Source organism: Lutra lutra, chromosome 6 (genome assembly GCF_902655055.1).
Source record: "Lutra lutra chromosome 6, mLutLut1.2, whole genome shotgun sequence".
NCBI classification, from domain to species: domain Eukaryota; kingdom Metazoa; phylum Chordata; class Mammalia; order Carnivora; family Mustelidae; genus Lutra; species Lutra lutra.
In genome coordinates this window covers 85,695,320-85,721,606 of record NC_062283.1, presented here as the reverse complement: position 1 = coordinate 85,721,606, position 26,287 = coordinate 85,695,320, and the positions used below count along the sequence as shown (strand labels likewise).

At 39.4% G+C, this 26,287-nt stretch overlaps 1 protein-coding gene across 3 annotated transcripts in view; it reads right to left on the bottom strand.

The window, feature by feature from the left end:
* TBPL1 (TATA-box binding protein like 1) overlaps positions 1–23,635 on the bottom strand; it is a 36,724-nt gene extending 13,089 nt beyond the window's left edge. The window contains exons 1-2 of one of the 3 annotated variants that reach the window (XM_047733006.1): positions 22,293–22,591; positions 16,587–16,669 (exon numbers count right to left, since the gene is read on the bottom strand). The gene's annotated coding sequence lies outside the window, so the exon portion shown is untranslated. Of the gene's footprint in view, positions 1–16,586; positions 16,670–22,292; positions 22,592–23,274 lie in introns of those variants that run through there. The other 2 variants (XM_047733007.1, XM_047733005.1) reach the window with 2 other exon arrangements.
* Between the last annotated feature and the right edge of the window lie 2,652 nt (positions 23,636–26,287).

The window sequence follows — 26,287 nt, the reverse complement described above, 5'->3', positions numbered from 1 at the left end:
TATTCAAAAGAATAAAACTACACTATCTTATACCATACACAAAAATTAATTGAAAACGGATTAGAGACTTAAATTCAAAACCTGGGAATTATAATACTAGAAGAAAACAGGTGGTCAACTCCTTGATGCCAGTCTTTGCACTGAATTTTTGGATCTAACTTTATTTTTTTTAAGTTTATTTATCTATCTATTTATTTATTTGATAGAGGGAGAGAGAGAGAGACTGTGCCCACAAGCTGGGGAAGGGGCAGAAGGAGTGGGAGAAGCAGACTCCCTCTGAGCAAGGAGCTGGGCCTGGGGCTCAATCCCAGGACCCCAAGATCAGGACCTGAGCCAAAGTCAAACGCTTAACCAACTGAGCCCCTGATTTTTGGATCTAACTTTATAAGCCAAGGCAACAAAAGCAAAAATAAACAAGTGGGAGATACACCAACCTAAAAAGCTTTTGCTTGCAAACAAAATGGAAAGGCAACCTACAGAATGGGAGAAAACGGTTGCAAATCATATACCCAATAAGAAGTAAATATCCAAAAAATATAAAGAACTCCTATAACTCAACAGTAAAAACCAATAATATGATTAAAAAATGGGTAGAGGAATTGAAGAGACATTTTTCCAAAAAAGACATACTGATGGTCAACAGGCACATGAAAAGATACTCAATGCCACTAATCATCAGGGAAATGTAAAATCAACCACAATGGGATATCACTGCATATGTCACAAAGGTTGTTAACAAATAACCAAAAAATAACAAATGTTGGTGAGGATGTGGAGAAAATGGAACCCTTGTGCACTGTTAGTGGGAATGTCAATTGGTGCAGCTGCTATGGAAAACAGTATGGAGGTTCCTCAAAAAATTAAAAATAGAACTATCCAGCAACTCTGCTTTTAGATATTCATCTGAAGAAAAGGAAAATGTTAAATCGAAAAGATATATGCACCCTATCTTCATCACAGTATTATTTACAACAGCCAAGATACAGAAACAACCTAGTGTCCCTCAGTGACTGAATGGATAAAAAAAAAGATGTGGAATAGGTATATATACAATGGAATACTTCTTAGCCATAAAAAAGAATGAAATCTTGCAGTTTGTTACAACATGGATGAATCCTGAAAGTGTTTTCACTTTCACTAAATGTGAAATTAATCAGACAAAATTAATCAGACAAAAATTTCATTTATATGTGGAATTGAAAAAAATAAATAACTAAAAAATACAGAGAAGAAACTGGTAGTTGTCAGAAGGGAAGATAAGGGTTGGGATGGGTGATATGCAAGGGGATTAAGAGATACAAACTTCCAGGTATAAAATAAATAATTCACTGGGGTTAAAAGTACAGCACAGAGAATATTAGTCAATAATACTGCAGTAACTTTGTATGGTGACAGATGGTAATTACATTTATCATCATAAGCAATTTGTAATGCATATAAATGGGGAATCACTATGTTGTACCCCTCAAACTAATATAATATTGTATATGTCAACTGTACTGCAATTAAAGAGGAGGTTAAAAACAAGAAATACCTATTGGAAAATAAGAAGAAAGGAAACATAAATGACTTAAGCATTTGATCCAAGAAATCAAGTAAATAAGTATATCAGGAAGTATATAAGGAAGTATATAAGTATAAGGAAGTATAAGGAAATATAGTAAGTATAGTAATATAGTAATATATAGTATATATTATATATATATAATATAGTAATATAGTAAGTAAGTATAAGGAAACAAGTATATAAGGAAGAAAATAATAAAACTAAAAAAGTAAACATGGTAGAAATAAAAATTCAACTCAAATTTTAAGATTCTGTTTTTTTATATGAGTATTAATAATTTTCAATTTTTTGTATAGTAAAACACATATATTAGTTACTATAAGAAAAATAAAGCTAATTCTATTTTGATTTCAATTATTATCAATAACTTTCTCACTGTCCATCTTTTAATCAGGTGTTCTGTCCTGTGTCTCAGGTAAATGCCTACTATGAGTTGTCAAGTATTTTCTTCTAATAAAAAGCAAAGTTCAAAACTCACCTGTCCTAACTTCAGGAAATGTTATATTTTTGGCTTTTTATTAAATACATTATAATTGTGGTCAAAAGTACAAACTTCTGGTAAATAAGTAAGTTCTGGGGATATAATGTACACCCTGGTAACTAGAGTTAATACTACTGTATCCTGTATTTAAAAGCTGATAAGAGATTTTAAAACTTCTCATGACAAGAAAACAAATTTGCAACTATGTGTGGTGATGGATGTTAATGACATAGTGTGGTGATTATTTTGCAACTCATACATACATTGAATCATTAAGTTGTATACCTGAAACATAATGTTACATGTCAATTGTATCTCAATAAAAACTTTTAAGTCAGTCTTAGAAAAAAATGCATCATAGAAGTGGAAGCAGCTTCTTCCTCACTCAACGATTTTAGGGATAAGAACAAATTTGTGTTTTAGGTTTTCTGACTTTCAAGCGGTATTTAAAAACAGTACTCAGAGAACCATCACAAACTGCAACCTTAAAGCATTACTTGGAAAACACCGCCACCTCCTGGCTCTTAAGACAAAGTGCATCAAAGACTACAGGTACACCTTGCCAATATTGTGGATTTGGTTCCAGACCACCATAATAAAGTTAAGAACTCAATAAAGCAAGTCAAAAAATTTTCTGGTTCCTCAGTGTATATAAAAGTTGTGTTTGCACCATACTGTAGTCTATTAAGTGTGCAATAGCATTATGTTTACAAAAATCACTATACGTACCTTATTTAAAAAATACTTTACTGCTAAAAAATGCTAACCATCATTTGAGCTTTTAGCAAGTCAATCTTTTTCCCGGTGGAGGGTCTTGCCTTGATGTTGAAGGCTGCTCACTGATCTGGTGGTGACCTCAGAAGGTTGGAGGTTGTGGAAATTTCTTAAAATAAGAACTAATAAAATTTGCCAGATGGATTGGATCTTCCTTTTACAAAGAGTTTCTCTATAGCATGGGATACTGTTTGACAGCACTGGGCCACTGTTAGAACTTCTTTCAAAATTGAGAGTCAATCCTCTCCATCTACTAAACCTACTACTTCATCAACTAAATGTATGTAATATCCTAAGTCCTTTGCTGTCGCTTCAACATCTTCACAGCCTCTACGCCAGGTGTAGACTGCATCTCAAGAAAACTTTTTTGCTCATCTGTAAGAAGCAACTCCTCATCCATTCAAGTTTGCTCATGAGGTCGCACCAATTCAGTCCCATCTTCAGGCTCCACTTCTAATTCTCATTTCTCTGGCTTTTCCTATCACAGCTGCAATCACTTCCTCCATGGAAGTCCTGAGACCCTTAGTCATCCATGAGGGTTGACAAACAGGGTCTTCCAAACTCCTGTTAATCTGGGTATTTTGATCTCTTCCCACAAATCACAAATGTTCTTAATGGCATCTAGAATGGTGAGTCCTTTCCAGAAGGTTTTCAATTTCGTCTGCCCAGATCTACCAGAGGGATCACACTATCTGTGGCAGCTTTAACCCTACGGAAATGTATTTCTTAAAAAGTAAGACGTGAAGGTTGAAAAGAGTCCTTGATCCATGGACTGCAGAACGGCTGCTCTGTTAGCAGGCATGAGAATAACATTAATTTCATTGTATGTCTCCATCAGAACTCTTGGGTGACCAGGTGCATTGTCAATGAGCAGTAATATTTTGAAAGGGATCTTTCTTTCTGATTCCTCAACAGCGGGCTTAAAATAGTCAGTAAACCATGTTTAAACAGATGCACTGTCAGCCACGTTTTGCTGCTACATTTCTAGAGCACAGGCAGATTAGCTTTAGCATAATTCTTAAGGGCTCTCGGACAATCAGAATGGTGAATGAGCACTGGCTTCAACTGCAAGTCATCAGCCGCATTAGCCCCTAACAAAAGAGCCTATTCTTTGAAGCCAGGCATGGACTTCTCCTCTCAAGCTATGAAAGCCTTAGATGGCATTTTCTTCAATCTAAAGCTGTTTTGTCTATATTTAAAATCTGTTGTCCAGTGCAGCCAGCCTCATGAGTGAGGTCAGCGGATCTTCCGGGGAGCACGTTGAGCTTCTCCACCAACACCTGCTGCTTCACCCTGCACTTCTCTGTCATGGAGACAGCACCTTCCCTTAGACCTCATGCACTGACTGCTATGAGCTTCAAACTTCCTTCAGCAGCTTCCTCAGCTCTCTGGTCTTCACAGGCTTGAAGAGAGTTAGGGCCTTGCTCTGAATTAGGCTTTGGCTAAAGGGAATCTGGTGCCTGGTTTGATCTTCTATCCAGACCATTCGAATTTTCTCCGTATCAGCAAGAATGCACACATTCATTCATGTGTTTACTGGAGTAGTACCCTTAATTTCCTTCAAGAACTTTTCCTTTGCATCCACAACTTGACTACCTGGCACAAGAGACCTAACTTTTGGCCTACCTCAGCTTTGACATGCCTTTCTCACTAAGTGTAATCCTATCTGGCTTTTGATTTAAAGTGAGAGCTGTGTATTTCTTCCCTTCACTTGAACACTTAAAGGCCTAGTTTCAAGATTGTTGTGTCTCAGGGAATGGGGGGTGTGAGGAGAGACAGAGGAACGACCAGTTGGTGGAACAGTCGGACATGCACAATATTTCCTAAGTTTGCCATCTTACACGGGGACATTCTGTGGTGCCCCAAAACAATTATGGAGGGACATCCAAGATCACTGATCAACATAACAAATACAGTAATAATGAGTTAAGTCTGAAATACTGAGAGACTTATCAGAGTGCCGGAAAGATGGTGCCACTAGATTTGCTTGGTGCAGGCTGTCAGAAGCCTTCTACTTGCCAAACACACAGTATCTGTGAAGTGTAATAAATCCAGTTATGTCTGCACTACATTTTATATCTTCCACGCCAGGGAAGATATTTAAACTGAAAAGGCTACAATAAACATTGTCATCAAAACAAGGCAAAAATACCCCTAAAATCCAGTAAAAAGCCAAAGAACAAAACCAAATAAACCTGAGAATACAGAAAAGTAGATTCTAGCTACTTCAAGTGTATTCGAGTGGCGTCTGAGGATACTGAGGGAGGGGCCTCCAACGCTCTAACCACAAAATTACCATCCATGATTTGCGTAATGGCAGAAGTAGGGGAAGAATGAATATATAGCAATTTGCAAACAACCCGAACCCTCATGGTCTCCTGGAAATTGTTCTTTTCTACAAGCGAGGCATGCCATCCAAGTAATCTCTTATTCTTTATGAAGCTCTCAAAACAGCACATTAGGAAATAGACATTTTGTGCCCAGATTCAAACAGATTACTTGACAGTCTCTCAACACATGCCTGTGACCAAGCTAACATTTTGCCTTCTAAAAGACAGTGTTTTTTTCACATCTGTTTAATAGCACAGGAGATCCCTTACTTATTTTCCTCTTCTGGAAATCGGTGGTATCACTGCACCTCTCAAGGTGCTTTTAGGATTAAATACAGTTATCTATGTCCAGTACATAGCATACAGTATGTGCTCATTAAATGGTAGCTATTACTGTTTGATAGATTCACAGGTAGTTGAATTTTATGGTCAGATAGTATTATTAAATGAACTGATGCAAAACCTTAGAACAGTCAAATTAACAGACGGAAAGAGTTGAGATCTCAACAGGTTAGGCAGGGATCAGCAAACTATGGCCAATGGGCCAGTGGCTATTTTGTAAAAAATAGTTTTATTGGGGGGCGCCTGGGTGGCTCAGTGGGTTAAGCCGCTGCCTTCAGCTCGGGTCATGATCTCAGGGTCCTGGGATCAAGTCCCGCATCGGGCTCTCTGCTCGGCAGGGAGCCTGCTTCCCTCTCTCTCTCTCTCTCTCTGCCTGCCTCTCTGTCTACTTGTGATCTCTCTCTGTCAAATAAATAAAATCTTTAAAAAAAAATAGTTTTATTGGAACACGCCATGCTCAAGTATTTACCTAATGGCTATGTGACATAGCTGAGTAGTTATGAGGAAGACCAAATGACCCGCAAGTCTAAAATAGATACTGTCTAAGCCTTTAAAAAAAAAAAGTTTCTCAATTCCTGGGCTAGCACAATGAGGCAACATCAATAAAATAAAATGTAACACTGACAAATTTTAAAGCCCACATTTTTATTAAGATAAACAAAAGATCTGCTTGTCATGGTCCTTGACCGAAGGCTGGTTTGAACAAACCAGCTGGAAGAAATATCTGAGAGCAACCAGAATGGATCTGAGTGGTAGATGATATTGGGGCATTACTATTCACTTTGTTACATGGAATGATAGAGTGCTTATGGAGACAAATATGCTTATATTTTAGAGATGCATACTAAAATATTCATGGAAGCATGCCATGTATATAATTTGCATTAAAATACAAGAATTTTTCATGTCTGAACTATGAGTATCACTAGATTTGGGTATGGCTTCAGATGGCCCCCTAGATGTTGGCACCTTCCCACAGGAATCAAACAAATTGGGACGACCTACTCTGAGGTACAGAACAGATATGGATAGTAGATATAATTGTTTTTAGGACCAAAAAATGCTGTGATACTATTTAATCTCAATAACTGTTAAAACTAGGGGATAGACATAGGGGTACCCGTTATACTATTCTCCCTACAATTCTGTCTGAAAAGTCTTTAATAAAAATACTTTACTTCACACTAGGTCATACTAAGCCAACATGAAATTGTAATTACTTAGAAAATAAACAAATGAAAGAGGGGTTAGATAGGAGTGTCCAGAGCAAAGGACGTGCGATAGCCTTTTTTTGTGACTGAAACATCTAGAATGTCCTAACATTATCATTTAAAGAGGGCAATGATAAGCAGATATCCAGAGGGAAGTAGGATGGTATGAAATATAAAAATAGTGTGTGAGGAAAGTCTCAGGATATTTAGCACAGGAAAGAAAAGACAGCAGTTGTTCTCAAATACCTGAATAAAAAGGAACCTGAGAGAACCAGTTAAAGTCACATGGAAGGAGATCTCACAAAGCTACACCAATAAACAAGTACCTGCAAAGCATAGGCTCTGCAGAAGAGAAGTGTCAAGAAAAGGGGCAATGGGGCTAGAGAATTAACCAACAGATAGGAATGTTACAGGAGTCTTCCATTTAGTGGATGAAGAGACTAGGTGGTCTCTAAAATCCCATCTAATTTTAAAACCCCAGATTCTAACATTGTAGAAGCAGACATGCTATAGACACACTTAGGAATTATATACAAAATTCTGCTTTTAGTTCTAAAGCTATTATGTTAGTTTAGTTAAATTAACATCCCAATTCTCAACTTACCATTTTCCCTTCAACATTCTTTTGTGTTCAAAGGGGCAATAAAGAAGACAGTTGTTAGCAGCACTAAGGGGCAAATCATAGGCACATGACCCAAACACCAGCCCTTCCACTGGTGTGGCGGCATGCCATTCCATCAGAAGGACATTATCACGCATGGCACAAAAGCTTAGACTTTAGGGGGCCATCCTTAGGGTTGGCATTTTTGTGTTCTATCCACAGGGTTCTATCCACAGGAAGAAAATTTTACTAACAGTAGGCCTGGCCTCAAAAACGCTTGTACTTTCCAAAGGAAAGGATTATATATTATGCCACCTATATTACATAAAACATTTAACAAATACTCAAGTATGAAGCAAAAAGTATTTGATATACAAAACCATTATCACATTAAGTTAAACAGAGAGTTAAAGCATCTTCATTACTTTTGCTTCTACCTACTATCTATGACTTAGTCTAAATACCAATTCTGAAGACCAGTAAGCAGGAAGCATTCATGTAAACAACTTGCATCAAAATGAACTGCTAAAATTTTTAAAATCCATATTAAGAAAACTAAAAAAAAAAATACTGTTGTTGTTGTTGTTTTCTGGAAATTAATTAACAACAACTGGGGCTTTGTCAGCAACTATCTACTTTAAATAAATAGTAAGGAAAAAATATTATGCTTTGGTCAACAAAAATATTTGTAATGGTGCCTAAAAGGTAGTGGAAGAAAATTTAAACAATGCTGATTTTCTGAATGAGTGCTTAGTAAAAGATAAGCCAATGGTTTACACTCTTGTGAAAAAGTTTCAGTTAAAAAGATATTTTGTGATTTAAGAATAGATCATCTGGGGCGTCTGGGTGTTGCAGTTGGTTAAGTGTCCAACTCTTTGGTTTCAGCTCAGGTCCTGATCTCAGGGTTGTGAGATCGAGCACCAAACTGGGCTCTACATTTAGTGCAGAGTCTGCTTTAGATTCTCTCCCCTTCACCCTCTACCCCTCCTGCTCATGCTCGCTCTGTCTCTAAAATATATACCATGATCCCAGGGTCCTAGGATGGAGCCCTGCTCAGTGGGGAGCCTGCTTCTCCCTTTTCCTCTGGCCCTCCCCCTGCTTGTGCAGTCTCTCTAATAAATAAAAACTTTAAAATATATATATGTATATAAATATATCTTTAAAAAATAATCTAATCTCCATCTCATATTAATGTTTAAACAGTAGCCTACTTGAATTTCACTATTTCATTATGTACTAAAACCTACTTATAAAGAAAACCTGGATCCTCATGGAAGCTATGTGACAGTGGACTCGCTCTGAACTGTTCCTACACTTATTTGTAAAATGCACACAACACCATTTATTCATCACATGATTGTTTTGAGGAATTAATGAGCACCTCGCAAATCATAATAAGCTCAATTAAAGTAATGCCATATGAGTCAATGCTAATATTAACTTATGTATTATTACAGATAAGAAGAGAAATAATATATTTTACTGAACACAACTTGAAATTTGGGGAATCAAACTCAAAAGATGAGAAATCAGGTGCATCAATTCCTTATTTTAGATCCCTTTCTTTCTTTCTTTCTTTCGGATTTATTTATTTGAGAGAGAGGGAGAAGGCATACAAGCAGCAGGAGAGGCGGGGGAGAGAATTCAAGACTCTCCACTGAGTGTGGAGCCCTACGATCTCAGGATCTGTGAGATCATGACCTGCCCCGAAATCGAGTCAGGCACTAAACCGACTGAGCCACCCAGGCACCTACTGGAAAGATTTCTTAATATTTCAAATAAATGGTCTTATTGCATGACTTTTAAGTAAGATAGCATGTCATTTTCTGATTACATGAAAAATACTCAAAGAAAAGTCATTCACAGTCCTACCAAAGTGATCATTTTTTCCCCCTATGCTTATATAGGCACATTTCTAGGCTGCTGAATCCTTTTACTTATCTGCATATTAAACAAGATTGAGATCACATGTATACGTGGTCCATGTCTACTAAATGAAGTATTTTGTCAAAGTCTTTGGTAATCTGAGATATGAGACAAAGCAAAATTAAATTAACTGGTGAGGGTGAACTTCTTAAATACTAATGAGGGTGAACTTGTAAAGTACTGCTCCTCATATTTACTCCCTGTTAACTGTCTCGGATCCCTGTTCATTTTCCTTCTGAGATTCCTTACTGATTTATGCAAACTCTTACATGTTAAAGAATATTAACCTTTTGCCTCTTAAACTATTTCTTCTGCTAAAATTCTATTTGTTCTATAGCTCAGCATCACCTTCAATCAATTCTATAACAATGAACTAGAAATCTAAGCATTAGGCCTCCTGCTAGGGGACAGGGTTCCAGCAAGAAACAAGACCTTGTAGAGGGAATAGCAGGTATTCTCAGCTCTGAAGTGAGCTGAGAGTATGAACTATTCATACATGAAGAAGGGCCCGCATGGCTAGAGTGGAAAGTGTGGCATAAGATCAGGCTGCAAATGCAGGGAGGGGTCAAATCATGCCTTCTGGGCTATATTAAGGATTTTCACATTCATCCTAAGAGTGATGGGGAACTAGAAAGAAGCAAGAAATGACATGACGTATTTGCTTTTTAAAAATATATCACTGGCACTTTTGTAATGGGAGAATGGACTAGATGATAAGAATGGGCAGGACACTCAGTCAGGGTCTAGTGGAACAGTCCTGGTGAGAGAGGACAGCAATGGAGAGCAGGATGGATGAAGATGAAAAGTAGACAGAAGAGTGACATTTTGGGAGATGAGGGAACAGAGCTCTGTGGCTGATATGGGGAAAAGGAAACGGGAGACAGAGGATGACTCCAGGTTTGTGGCCTAAGATATACTATGTACTGAGACAGAAACACTGGAGGGAGAGTAGGTTGCAGGAGATGGGATAAGAAGGAGGAGCAAGGATTCTTTTGGAGAAATGTTGAAGGAACCTGTGAGACATCCAAAGGTAGGTCCAGAGCAGACAATCAGATACGAGTCCATCACTCAGGACAGCTCAGTCTAGATTACAGGTAAAAATTGGAAAACCCTAGAATAGAAGGTAATTAAAACCATGATGGGTAAAAAAAAGAAATTAAAGGAACTAAGATATCTGATCCCTAAGACTAAACGAGGGTATCCCTACTCTTGAGTCCCATTACCATGTTGCTATGCAAACCACTATCCCAGCATTTTCCCACACTACAATAAAATTTCTTATTTATTTATGTTTCCTTGGTAGACAACAGACTTCTCAGAGATATGATCAAATCTCACTTATTTTTGTACCAATCCTTAGCACAGGTCCTGAGATACTAAACACATTCCAAAAAATGTCTGCAAGAGCTTAACAGTTTGAGATCAAAAAGCAGTATACACACACCACACACACACCCCCCCTAAAATTTAAGAGCTTAGGTTCTGCAGTAGATCACTTGGGTTAAATCCAGACTCTACCATTTACCAGTAGTGTCATGTTAGGTAAGTTATTTAATGCCTCTGTGCTTCAACATGCTGATCTATAAAAAAGAGGTAGGTAATAGAACCTACCACAGAGTTTTGCAAAAGATGATGTTTCATGCAAAACACTTAGTACAGTACTTGCACATGGTAAGCATTCATATTTAGCTATTCTCATTGCTACAATTATAATCTCCTTGCTTCATCTTCCATGAATAGAGAAATACTCAAAAATGGAAAGGATTTCCAATTATTCGTGGTGGTCCTGAAGCTCTGGAACACAAAAACAGATCATGTTCCTTCAAGTCTAAAAGCAAGGGGGTAAAAATAAGGAATATAATTTTGATGTTATCTAGTAAGCAAAATTAGTATTTTAAAAAATAAATTTAGCATTTTTTAAATCCCCCGTAATTACAAAACCATTTCAAACCAAGTGTTGACTGTGTGGGGTCTGGGGCAGAGGGAGAGGGATTAGGAGAGAAAGGGAATAGGAAGAGAGAGGGAAAAAGAAACGGACCAAGTCTATTATGTATAGGTAGGTCTAGCTGTTCCTTGTGTTAGCTAGGTCTGTATTTTCCCATATTATGGGCTATCATTTAAAAAACCAGTTAGTTTATCACTTTATAGAGAATCTTGATATTTGTCCTAACTTATGCCCATAAGTAGCTATAATTTCTGAGACTAATTAAGCCATTACCTGATAATAAGCTAATAAAAGTGCATACTTTTAAAAAGATTATTTTTTTCTTCGTAAGTGTACATGTTAACTCACCAGGTGGCTAACAAACCAAATAACCCCTCTTTCAGCTTCTGGTTGGTATTAGGGTTGACAACGCATGAAGTTCAAACTTCTCTGTATTCTGCTTTTTATTCAGGGGTGTGAATACCGGGTGCAAACTCGAATGCTGACAGCTCGTCAAGAATTTAATCAAGAGAAAGAACGGCAAGGTGAAAACACAACATGTAGAATTTTCTATTTTGGCAGTTCCCTTGCAACTGCTTTTACAGGTTTACCCCTCATATAAACCATGTGCTCTTGTGTAGACAACCTGTTTAAGGTCTATGTCATGCATGACTGCCATTTTAAGAAAAGAAAGGTAAGTTAGCTAGTGGGAAAATAGTATACAGAGTGCAAACTTCTGGCTAAAAAATAATTTTTACTATTTAGTAAAAAAAAGTAACATACTTAAACAAAAGCAAACAGGATTAGAGAATGAATACTCTTTCCACACGTAAGCACCATTAAGAATTCCTTATTTTTCTCAGAGCTGTCGGGTTTTTAATCGATCGGGGGCTGCGTCACTCAAAAACAGTCAGTATGGAGAATGGAGCTGAAGAGTAGAAGAAAGCTGTAATGTTTTTTTAAACTGGAAATTAAGATCTTTGAGAAAGTAAAAAAATATTTTAAAACAGCACAATAGTAAAGCTGAGTAATTAGATAACATACAACTAAAAGAAAGGATTCTTACATAGAACATAAAACAAGAGTGATAACGAAGTTTTCTGATTGGAACACCAGTTCTTAACTATTAAGAAAAAAGATAAAACAAACAAAATGAAAACTATGAAAAGCCTCAATCCCCCAAGATATTGTTTAACTAACCTTCATGGGGCTCTAATTTTTTAAAACATTTCTGAGTTGTTTCTAATGGGCAGCCAGTAGAGAGCCACTGGGCTGAAACGCCACAATAGGTCATCAAAATAATGGAATTTCCCTTTCAGCAGGTCCTTAAAATGGGCTCTATTCTCAGATCAGGACTGTTTATCATTAGAGAACATCAAGACTTCTGCACACTGTTTACCACACATTGTTTCCTTAACTGGATTCACGCATTAAACCTTTATAGTCTGCCTTGTCCTCTGCATGGTATGAGATGTTTACGAATGTGTGGCTCACCTCTGAATCTGATGTCACAGTTGAAACTCCCTCCTAAAGGACCTCTCCAGAAGATAAAACACTGGGCACTCCTGATTCTCAAAATTCTCCCTCACCATCCCCTATTTTTTGGCTTCTAAGGCACCTTTCCTACATTCTTCTTCCATCTCAAATACTTCTGTCTCTTCCTTAAACTCGAAGTCCTTCATTGAAATCCACGACAGTCCTGAAAAGCTCATCAACAGGTTCCAGAGGTGAGGGACCCCTTGAAATTGTATACATACAAATTTGGGTGCATACCTGAGGAGGCCATTTTTTTTTTCCCATATTCTCAATGAGTTTAAGATCCCTGAAGGTTATAAACCACTCCCATAAATCCTTTTTTTTCTTTAAGCTTTCCAGGCTTCAACTGCTGTCTCTGACTTATGGCTCCTACATCAATCCTAACCTATGAGAGATCTGAATCCATATTTCTAACTGGCAGTTCGGCATATTCATTAAATCAAACCAACATATCCGAAATTAATCAGTCCCCTCAGAAATACTTGGGGTCTCTTAATTTCCTCTTTCAGTCAATGGAGACACCCTCCAACACTCACACACCTGAGTCAGAGATTTCAGAATCATCCTTCAGCTCTTCTTTTTCTCTTCCACCCCATGAACTTTTCATCTAGCTTCTTTTCTGCATCCAAAGCATTGGCACTTTATTTTAGGCTTTCTCATGTTCTTATGGCTACAGCCTTCTAACAGAGCTCTGCCTGCATTCCCCACGAGCCAGTCCATCTACCAAATAAGCTGCCAGAATTATCTTCCTAATTGTGCCACACCCCTGCTTTAAAAGTCTCTTGGCTCTCTTGCACGGACAAAACAGAATCTAGCTTGGTTGGCTTGGAATGCAGTGAGCTCCAAGTCCCCAATTTACCTTTTGTAATTAATCTTCCACTTCCAACACCCCTTAACAATATCAACTTTCTACCATTTCTCCTGCAATAGCAGACCTTTTCCTAATTTTGTATTTGCTTACGATGCCCTTTCCTCACTGCTTCAACAGACTCATACTTTTAATTGGAGTCACTGAACATGCAACTGATGTGAACCAAGCACCGTGGCTAGACACTGGGATTACAGCTCAGAACAAAATGGTCAGGTAAGGCACCTTCACAGCAACTGCAGAATCTGACAACAAACAGACATGCAACTAAAACAATGAGAGAATGTGATTTAAGTTATGAAGGAAATAAGATGACAAAAGAGAAACTCTACGGGGAATGATGCGGGCAGGCTTCTTACCTTACTCAGAGAAGACAAATTATTAAAATGAGATCTTGCAGAATAAGGAGCCAGTCATGAAACTCTGAGAGAGGGAATCCAAGCAGAGGGTGCTGCAAAGGTACTGTCTGTATCATACACTGTGTGCAAGACTGTAGGCACCACTCTCCTTAAAGACAACCATTTAATACAAACATGTGTCCTTAGAATTTGGCTTAGCTGGCAACTGGTCATTGACTCAATAAAGAGTTGCTAAATTAAATGAATAAGAACAACTGAAAGAGAGAATGGTGGGGCTGGGGAATAAGTAGGAAGGGTAGACATCTTCCATGATGACAAGTAAGATCTTAGTCTCCCCCAAACCACTCCAAGTTCTCTAGCAGCATCCTATTATTTCCTTATTTAACTTGTCGGTATGTTCTGCTTAGTGCTCATTCAGCTAACAAGTTATTCTTGGTTTTCGTTTAGATCCCCAAATCCTGAAAGGTAATTGTGTTTTAGGAGCTTTTACAAATATAGGAACATGTTTCTGATGTTAAAGAAAGAATTGTTTTAATTGAAACACGCATACGGATCCTCAGCGCTTTTGATATGTATATTCCCTTCCCTTTCTCCTGAGAGTTACATTCTCCATTGTAACCCCAAGGGTCCTTACTCATCCGTATCCTAAATCCTTTCCACAATAGCTGGTCAGAGACTAGTTAACAGGTCAGTTATTTATAGCACACATCAATTATCAATTGAATGGGTATGATGATAAAGCCATCCTTCCTCTCTTTAGGAAGTGAGAGTAAGGATATATAACACAAGACAACTTAAGAATGTAACTTCAATGGTGCCTGAGTGGCTCAGTGCATTAAGCCTCTGCCTTCAGTTCGGGTCTTGATCTCAAGGTCCTGGGATTGAGCCCCACATCGGGCTCTCTGCTCAGCAGGGAGTCTGCTTCTCCCCATCTCTCTGCCTACCTCTCTGCCTACTTGTGATCTCTGTCCAATAAATAAATACAATCTTTTAAAAAAATGAATGTAACTTCAAACATTTGATACTCTTTCAATTTAACAGGCTAGGAAGAGTAAATTAAAAGGCACACTTTCTTAATGGACACACAAATTAAACAATTATCCAAGCAGTACTGTATTATGCACTAAAGCAGAAATTTCAAGATCACTAGTCAGCCAAAGGTTTTTTCCGCTATACTGACATAAAGATTTATATTAACAATATGCTGCTGAGAAGCTTAAAAACATATTATTCACATGGCTTTATAAGTTATAAACTGTTGAGCTGTGTCACATACATTACTCTAGGTCCCCATTAAAAAAAAGGAGTAGAGAACTGCATTAGGAAATCTGGTGTACCTTTGAGATTAGCATACCAAGTTCATGCTGAGGAAGGTCTAATGAATAGGTGAATATGCCTTCAGCTTGGTTGTGCCTTCCACATCTACCCTAATGTGACACCAGCAGGGATCCTGGGATATGGTCAACCCATGAGCAATTAAAGGATGCTCATTACAATGTCACTAGGTTACACATGCATACAATAACTGGAGATAGCTAAGAAGCTCACTGTAGCCATAAGCTGGGAAGGAAAAAAAAAAAAAAAAAAGGCTTTGTTTCCCACAACAAAACTATGTGGGAAATTAAAAAAAAAAAAAAAATGAGAGGGTTCTTTTTCCATAAAAGCTTCAGGTTTCACGAATCTTAGCTAAGGTTCAAACAATGATAGGTTCTATAAATGTTGACCATAGTCAAAAACCAAATTCCCATCTTCATATTTGAACCTTTGGATTACACATTAGCTTTATTGTCTTTGTATCTCAAGGACAGCAACACCTATCCCTGAGGAAGTTTGGTAGAAAGAACTCTAAGGAAACATTAACAATGTGTCAGTCAAACTTTTATTTCAAAACAGGCTTTTATTCAGGGCAATACTGACACCTTGGAGACCCGTTTTTGTAAAAATTCCCCACTTTCGTCCTTCGAATATCTAAAGCTAAAGGATATAAGTTAAGTGTGTATGTATACATCAATTTATCTATATCCATATCTATAAAGATATCAGTAAAATAGCCATGACCATTTCTTTGCGTATCTCAAGATTTTTCAGATCCACAATCCATGATGGCTATAGGAATAATGTTAACAGTACTCTATCAATACAAAATCAATCTGGCCAATGTAGTGACTACCCAACTAAATCAGCAAGATCAACTAGACTTCATTCTCTTTAAACAGGAAAACAAAAGCCACATCTCCAAATACAAGCATACTGGCCAATTTTCTTAGTGCGGAAAGGTATAAAACCCAACTAAAACAAACAAAAACAGCACAGCATGGAAGAAAGAGTTATAAAACTCTACTCCTGTACATTTGAAGTAAAACACATTTTTAATAGCATGTTTTATATAAACTTCTGTAACACACATTTTATAAAAATATTCTATCAACTAAATCCAAGAGCTGGATATTAGCCAAAACGGGAAAGAACAGTTTGCCATTCAGTGTATAAATGAAAAAGCAGAAACATTTATTTTCTGTCAGCTGTTTCAAATGCCCATATAACTGAACTAAAACACTTGGATTTAACTATGAAAAGTTAACCTTTCCAATAACCCCCTAAACAAAGCCACAATTATCAAGTTATTCCCCCGATTAGGTAAGCCTCAGTATATGGCGCCAGCCTTACCATAAACAAATACTGCTCCAATCGTATGCAGTCACTCCTGAGCTGCCTGAATCACGAGAGCGGAGCGGCAGTTTCAGCTACCTCTAAAATTACAAGAAAGCTACTATGTAGAACATTTATGGTGAAAGAGAAAACTCAAGTTAAATGGCTTGACAAAGACACCAGCAAGTTTCAAGTTTACCACCATTTCAGGTTATACGAGCAAAAATAGTGTCCTCTAAAGAAAGTCGAATTCTGCTAAATGAAACCACCGGGTCTATTGCCTTTATTCAGAAGCACCATACAGCAAAATAAGCAGTCAAGTCCACAGGGTAATAGCATTTCAATAGCTGCAATGTGGTGCCAGACCAGGCTTTGTTGGCCTTCCTTTTCCAAGAAACAGAGATGTCTCTTTTTACTTAGTCCATCTGCCCTAAGTGATAACCAGATGCCTGTGTGATACTTCAAAATTTAAAAAGTGCTTCCCTCCCTGCCAAAACCAAATGGCAGAGATGAGTCCAACAGTCCGTGATTGCAAATCAAGAATTCCAATGCTTTAACAGAAAGCCCCCAGAGGGAAGAAACAAAGCGTACAGCCGGTTCATCTTGAATGTGCTGCCCAGTACCGCTGCTGGGAGGACCAGCTCATAGTTTTTTAGCTCACTATGCTGAGCATTGTTCTGAGACTTTACACTTAGCTCTCACAGCAACCCCCACAGGCATGGTGCTAGTATTAACCCCATACTGCGGTTGAGGAAACTGGGGAATCCAGGCAATGAAATAACTGGCTCACGGCCACACCACCAAGAAGAGCAAAGCCACTGTGCTGCACACAGACAACCTGTATCCAGAGTCCTGTAACTAACCCTAATCCCAAGAAAGAATTTTGATCAAAAATGTTCTGCCTCACAACGAAAATACCTGTAATTTATGGGCAAAAGGAGGTTAGCACATGACTCTTTGGAACTACTTAACTAATAAAAAATTTCCGACTTAAAATACCAAGGGTCACCCACACATGTCCTGAGAAAACACAACATTGACTCTGATTTGCAGTACTCTTGCTTGAATGAATACTGTGTGGTCAAAGTTGCCAGCCAAAGTTTTGTGCTGCATTTTCTTGGTGAAATTTTAAACAGTTTCACTATGGATTCCTACATGAAGGCAAATTTGAACTGTCCCAAAAATCACCTTAGTGTATTTTTTTAATCATTCAATGGGATCCCTAGCAGCATGTCTCCCATACAAAACAAGCCATTTAAACCAAACTTTGAATTTTATCACCAGTTGCAAGATGAATACAATTTCTGATACAACCTGATTATTTTTCATTAATGACATACCTCTGGAATCGTGGTTTTTCCACAATTACACATACACACACTCCATCTCCCTACCTAATAAAAGGCGGTATCAAAAGTCAAATTTGCATCCTTGGCCTGGAAAGACCTCAAACATGCATATACTCTTTCTCCTTTTTGAAACTGCCCAAGGTGGTATTCAGGGGACAAGAGAAAAGACTGCATCTACTCAAAAGAAAAGACTGCATCTACTCAAGGCAGTAAACCATTATTTTTATCGTCTGAATTGGTTTAAAAAAAAAAAATCAGGCCCTAATCACATCAGAGAAATTTTTGCTGCTTTTACCTTGTAGCCAGCATAGAAAAGTTGAAATTTTAGGCATCAAGAATCAGATTACTAATTAGATTAGATATCTGAAAGACTGCCCTCATCTACCAGAGAGCTTCCTGAAGTGAAAGATAAATATATATATATATATTATATATATATATATCTCCTTTTATTAGCATGTTAATCTTCAAACATGCACACACACTTGCATGACATTAATACACAACAGGATGCCAACTCACAGTCCTGATCCTCAAGAAACCTCTAATCTGTACACCAATAGCACCATGAAATCTGTACACCAATAGCACCAGTCAGTAGGTAAAAAAGGATTTAAAATTCAGATTTGTGTGTCATGTTTTGGTATTCATGTACAGCGTTTCTCTGCTATCTACAAGGTCACAAAAACACCTGAAGAGAAACATCTTTCATCCAGGTGTCCATACCTGATTTGGCATCAGGCATCTCGAAGGTGCAACAGATATGAATATAAATTTCAGGAAATCCTTGTTTTTCAATTCAAATATCACAACACAGCTAAATTTTCAAAGCACTACAAGTTTTCAGTTAGAGACACTGTGGAAATACTCTACTATAAATTCTTCTAAAATCAATATAATTTTATTTTTCAAAGCAATAATAATTTCATCACATGGTCGATGATGCAACAGAAGGAAATCAATCACCAGATTATTACAGACCTCCTTCACCTAAAAACACTGATACCCACTCAACTAGATTATACAATATTTATTTTAAATGATGTGATAGATCTGTAAGAAATAACACTCTCAAAAATTCAGTTGCATATTTCACATGTATTTGTTCTACTTTAAAGCAAATTCTGCACATTTTATATATGTATATAGTAGTTCTCCTTCATCTGTGGCAGATATGTTCCAAGACCCCTAGTGGATGCCTGAAACTATGTAATACCAAACCCTATATATACTAAGTTTTCCTATAGACTTATGATAAAGTTTCATTTATAAATTAGGCACAGAAAGGGATTAACAACAATAATAAAACAGAACTGTAACAATATACTGCAATAAAAGCTACGTAAATGTGGTCTTTCTCTCTCCCAAAATATCTTCATGTACTGTACTCACCCTTCTTTTTGTGATAATGTGAGATGATAAAATGTCTGTGTGTTGAGATGAAGTGAGATGAATGATGTAGGTACTATGACCTAGTGTTAAGCTACTATTAACATTTTGAGGACCATCTGCTTCCAGACCATGGTTGACCAAGGGTAACTGAAACCATGGGAAGCAAAACCACAGATAAACAGGGAACTACCATATATCCACAAAAATTTTGAGACAAAAATTTTCCACATAAAGAAAAACTTGTGGAAATCACTGAAATTGTTTCCTCAAATTTGGCAAAATGTAATTTTAGTCAAATATTCACATGCAAAATAATCAGAAATGACTGATGTTAAGGAAACTTTTTTAGAATAAGAATTATGAAAATCTTAGATTCAATTAAAAGCACACAGTAAAATCTATAATACTGTCTTACCTTTAAAAAAGTGACTATGTCTAGAGTTATAATACTACCCCTTGAACTTCTATTTTTTTTTTTTAAGATTTTTTTATTTATTTATTTGACAGAGAGAGATCACAAGTAGACGGAGAGGCAGGCAGAGAGAGAGAGAGAGAGAGGGAAGCAGGCTCCCTGCTGAGCAGAGAGCCCAATGCGGGACTCGATCCCAGGACCCCGAGATCATGACCTGAGCCAAAGGCAGCGGCTTAACCCACTGAGCCACCCAGGCGCCCCCCCCTTGAACTTCTAAAAACACCTTTAATTCTGCAAAGTTACAACATTTTGTACATGCCTTATTTCAATACAGTCTTTTGAGTCTCAGCATGAGGCTCTTAACCTGTTGTATTGCACAAATAGAATGAATACAGACATGTGACATGACTACTCCAATTCTCCAAATAAAGGGGAGGGATACAGAAGGAAAATACAACAAAGTAACATTAATGAAAAAGATATATAGGCCAACCACATATGTTGAAAACTCCATAAGAAACAAATAATACAAATAGCACAAAAAATCATTTTGATTGAGACATGATTAAATAAGGAGAGAAACTAAAACACCATTGAACACTGAAAATGTTATAGTAAAGAGCAGGGAATGCAGAAACTGGGACTGTTACTAAAGATGGAAGATAGGGCTTGACCCCCACTCTAACACAGAAGGGACAGAGGTGAACACAAATAGGTCTGGGTGAAGTCAGCGTGACGGCAACCCTGAGATTGAGGAAATTTCCTAAGTTTCATAGACACTATAAAAATCTTGGGACACAACAGCCAACAGCCTCGAGTGGGGTCATCCCCCAGGATATCCTTCACAGAAGAACAGCTTTGTGAAAAGATTAAAAAACAATCCTTGATTCTTTAACCTAAAGGTGACAATACTGTGTTTTTCCACTGAGGAGTCCTAAAATGCAATTTTAAGTTTCCCAATGTTTATACTTCCCATTAAAGGAAACTGCTCACCTCTTTGCACATCTGTGAACTTCCTTGAACAAGAGACACTGAACCTCAATTCATCTCAATTCCATGAAAATGCCTGAGTTAAAAGCTCTATTCTGGCACCAGTCAACCAATCAAGAACACTCAGTAGCAGACCATTACAGTTTCTGATTTTGAAGGCAGAGAATATGAAAAGAGAGGGCTGGCAATAAGGATGACACATTTTAAGACAAGCCAGACTTAACAAAAAAAAAAAAAGTGGGAGACAAACAGAGGCTGTGGTTGACATAATTGCTTCTATGACTTATCAGTTTTATTTTCATCTTTAATCCTCGATTTAATATAAAGAGCTTTATTCTCACTGGACACAAAAATTATGTTCTCTAGTAGGTATATGTAGCCTTTTCAGTATGCCATAGGGAAACCTCAGTTACTGACCTGGAATGATTTGGGAAGGTATAAAACCATTAAATAGAGATGTAAAGCATAAAGAGGTAATATAAGCTGATAAATATGTAACTGGATGTAGCCGACTGTGAATAATTCATCAAAACAGATAGCGATAAAAGTCCCTTCTCCATTTGTATGAACTGCCATTTTCTCAAACTTTAAGAGCAGATTATGCTCCAATAGCTGAAATTTTTCCTTACATTTCTCTTTTTCAATTTTCTCAGGGATTCTGTAATTGGTTCTTCACACAAAAATCACACCAAGCTTGTTTCCTTTTTCTTTTTTTTTCCTCGAGCCCTTTTTAAAGCACTGTTCTTAACCCTAAATACACAAGCCCACGCTGGTTAACTGCCGGTGTCGCTTTGGAACTGCAGGTGACAGATGCAGCCAGAGAGCTCACAGATGTGGACTAGCTGCACTGTGAGTCTTATTGCAATGAGCACACTGACAGAGCCCGCAGATGCACATCAGCGCAGAAGGAGTCTGAAAAACCGTCATTCGGAAACACATTTACTTTTAGGGCTCTTACTGGCTATCATTAAGCGCTTATCCTAATTCTCCTCCTTGCTTAGCCCTACCCACAATTCATTTTTCTTCCTTAGTTCCAGACCCTTCATCAAACCTAATTTGGTTAATAACAATAGTAATAAAGCGGGCTGTTGGCATTGCCAGCACCAGGAACCGGCGAAGATGCTATTCGGGAGCCTCCCCGCCGCGGCACAGGCCGCTGGAAGTTTTCCGGGAAGCAATGGACCCCCTAGCATCTCTGCACGATCCTTCTTCCTCCGGGTGAGAGCTTCACAGAAGCAGATGGGGAATCACCCTTCTCCTGCCTTCCCTGGGGTGGCTAACACGAAAAATAAAAATACCTCTTTTCTTATGCTACACCCTGCTTGATAACGCTCGAAGGCACGGACGCCCCGCCCCCACGCCGTTATCCCTGATGAGCTCCCCAAATATCACCCTGTCCTCCTAAGAAGTGGACCCTCCCTCGGCCCCGGGACCAATTGCCCCCACCTTAGTTCCTCTCCTCCGGTCGTCCGCCCCCTCACCTCCCACCCGCAGCACCGCCGGGCTCGCACACACCAGCCCCGGCACTCAGGCCGCCCAGTCGCCCGCGCTCCCCCCGCCCAGGGTCGCCTCCGAGGTTACCGTGGGAAGAGGGGGCGGCGGCAGAGAACGCGGCGGCAGCGCTGCTGCCGGTTACGTCGGACGCGAAGGATAAGCTGGAGGACAAGGATGATGATAAGGCGGGCGCGCTCCCCAGTCTCCATGGAACTCCCGCCCCGGCCCGTTGCTAGGAGCCCCCGAGGCTCGGGCTCCGTCTTTCTCGCTTTGTTGTTCCGGGTACTGGGCGGCCGCTTCTTCCCCGCGACAATAAATAGACCAGACGCAGGGGGAGCATAGAGACAGCGCGCGGGGGCTAGAGCGCCGCCGGACAGGGTGCCCCTGTGTTCCTCGCTAGCCAGTCATTTCCGGCTCTCACTGCTCCCGTCACTTCCCCCCCCCCCCCCCCCCGCCCCTTTCCCTACTTTCCCTTCCTCCTTCCTGGTCTCCTCAAAGCAGGCCCCTCCCGTTCCTTGGCTGGGCGACGTCCGGGTATTGGGGACGGGGACTGCTATTGGGCTAGACTTTTTTTTTTTTTTTTTTTTTTTTTTTTTTGCTTGAGGACCACCTAAAAAGATTTTGGAAAAGAAAACAAAACTGCGTGATCTCTGTACATTTTTAGCTGATATTTAAACATGAGTACGTAATACCTGGCATACAGTATAATATAAAAGAACTTTAATTTTTTTTGTCAAAACCATAGAACTTTCTCGTTAGCTCATTCAACTTAAAGGTCCACTATTTAACATAGCAAAACTAGTTCTCAACAACAAAATTTATTTTCTAAGGTATTTTCTGTCTGAAAAAGTCCTATTTCGCTTTTTCAGTTAAACGCGTTCATGTACGACGTCGCGATAAAGGTTTCATTAAGGAATTCTAATTGTGGTCCTAAAATAACAGCGATAGGCGGTGATGGCGGATGGAGGGGTGGATAGATGGATGGATGGATAGATGGACAGACAGAAAGATAGGGCAGGGAGTTTAGGTCACACTTCCGTCGCCTCTCCCTTCGCTATTCCTTACTCAACTTGGGTTTGTGGTCGGGGCTCCGCCTTGGAGCCCGAGCACTTCAGAGTCTTTCACGCGGTGTAGCCAGATCCGGGAACGATGGACGGGGAAGAGAGCGGCTTCAGGCTAGGGCTGGAGCGTGGGTCCAGCCGAGGCTCAGACCAGCGGGCGTAGGAGGGCGCTCACTGGCAAGCTGGGCCCCTGGGGGCTGAGACTCTTCCACGGCTCTGCACCCAAGCAGCCCTGGAATGATCCGGGGACCCCGGGAGGCGCACACCGGCCAGTTTGAACGGCCGCGCTGGGGCCAGAGGAGCCCTCGGGGGGGGGGGGGGGGGGTGGCCTGAGAGACGCTGCCGGCGGGAGCGAGACTCGAGTAACGGCCTGGGGAGCGCCAGGCAGTGCAGAACCCTGAGACGCCCCTGGAGCCCTACTCTCAGGCAGGCACGGGCCTCCGTTCCCGAGCTCAGCTGCTGTAGTCAGAAGCCTTGGCCCCTGGTTGAGGCCGGGGGGCAGCTCTGATTTAATAAAAGGCCGCAAGGCGGGATCATGGGGTACCTGGCCTCTGATTGGTGTGACTCTTGGATGAAAAATGGTAAAGCCACTGTCCTTTTGGGAGAAAAGGGGAGGGCTGACTTCAGGGGATTTGGGAGTATGCGACCATTTGGGTATTTTATTATTTACTGGGTCTCGAAGAATGCCTTTTGATCTTTTGCTTCCCTCTCTGTTCAGAAGAATATCTGAGCATTTAAAAGCCCTGTAGATCTATGGAATTTCCATTTTGTTTCAATTTCTGTACTAACTTATTTTAGGATAATATAAAATAATTGTAGCTTGTGTTAGGTGTAAGTGAAGAAAATAAACAAGAAGCTTGATTGGAAAGTTATGTCTGTGTGTTAGTGGGGAGACGACTTTTAGGAGGTAACATCCGCTGTTACCGGGAAGGGATGGGAGTGAAAGGGATGTTCATAGTGCTACCGGCAGAGGGAGCAAGAGGCTAAAAGTTTGCTATGCTGGCGCATTAGGGTGGATGGGGCATCCTGATCAAATCCAGGAAAAGAGTGACATGAAATGAAATTGGAGAGAGACTAAGGCCTTAAACCTTCAGTGCCTTGTAGACATAGAAGAGAGATTGGATTTTCTTCCAAGTGCTGGGAGAAGTGAAGGGTTATAATGTGCAGCATAACGTGACTTACCAAGGGAATGGCAAGGGAAATGGCGTAATCCGATGATCAGTGCCATTGCTGTAAAGTCAATTTTCCTGCAGCGGTGACCAATTTTAAGGTCTTTATGAGGCAACTTCTTTCAGGGGACTAGCAAGCAACCTGGTATAAAGCATTTCAATTACTTTGGAATCCTTTTTGTCATACATTAGTCAACGATTTGTCTTACTACAACGGTTCCACATTCTGGAAATGGATTTTGGTTTTGCTGCAAGCACCATTCTCCATAGACCTATTGAATGTCCGTACACTGCCACATTAGCCCATACACTGTTCCTCTGACCAAGGAATTCACATGATAAAAGAAGTAAGGCAATGAGATACAGTCTGTGGGTTTCATTGGTCTTAGAATATGCTCCATTATTTACGTGCCCGGTAAGATTATAATATCATTCATTATTCAGGTGGTAGGTGAGGTTAGAATATACAGTGTATGTTCCAAACCAAGACTCTCCATTAACACAGAAATTGATAAGTTGGCTGGGAAAAGAGTGATATTTATCTGTTAGATCAGTACTACTTAAAATGTGGTGTATGAACCAAAGCCAGTTTGCAAACTGCAGTGAAATCAGCAATGAAATAGCTATAGAAATTGAGAGGAGACTTTCAAAACTTCTAGTAATTTGACACTAACATGGAATCTAAGCATGCAGTTTTATATTTACGAAAGCATTTGCCTGCATTGGGTTGCTAACTAAAAACAATCAGACAGTGATCCTTCACAACAGTTAGCTATGCCCACTAAGGCTTCTAGCTTTAGCTTGGTTTTTAAAAAATCAACCTATTGGAATATATTGGCTACTTCTTGCTCCCTTAGTGCTATGAGACAGACAAATGGTTCAGTAGAGCCATTCTGAAAAAGATGAGCAGTGATACAGGATGATACTTATGTAGCTGTTAAGAGGAGTCCTTTCTGCCAGTGGATTTACTGATCATGATTATATAGTATCTACTCTGCCAATTGAAACAACTAAAATTTCTGCCCCCATAAGGTTCATACACTAACCAGGAATGTAGATCCACAGCAAGGCAGTGGAGTCAGGGATATCTCATTCCTCACCACTCTTCTCAAATATCTTCCACTGTGCCCCCCTTACCAACTAAAAGTAATTTCTCCCATTATTCCAGTTGAATGGTGCACAAATTAAGGGATAGAGTCTGAAGCTGTAACCTGCCTTTACAATCCCAGCCTGTTTCTCTCCCTGTCATGGATAGAGTCTGTGGCAAAGACAGTGAACTAAGATGCAGGGTGATTGACAGAGTTGCTAGGCCAGTTTCCAAGAGATAGAAACAAGAAGGGCAAAGTACCTAACTCAAGCTTACTGTCTCAATGAGATTTCTGATAACAACCTAATGGATTTACCCCAAATGACATTGACAGACAGCCAAGGAAATTTTAAGGGATTGCCAGAAAGCCTTTGTCCTTGCAAAAGGCCTCTACTGGTGTGCTTGTCTAAGACAACATCCCAGTCTCGGTATCAGCAAAGAGATGACAACAGTTGCTAGAGCGGTCCCTGGAAACTCCTTGTCACTACTCCTGTAAGGAAGGGTCTTTGAGGATAATAGATAAAGGAAATCTCGACACTTAGAGTGGCTGACCAAAGATCTTAGTTCTCTGCTGGAGAAGAGAAGCCCTTCTTACCCTTATTCTTGTCCAACAGGATGCAGTATATGCTCAACTTTTGCACAGTGAGTCTCCTTTTTGCCCTTTCTTTTTAGTTTTTGTTATCCTTTTCCCCATCCCCTCTATTATATATTTGTGCATTGGGGAAAAATGCATTATTTATTGTTTAGCTAGATGGGGAACCTTAT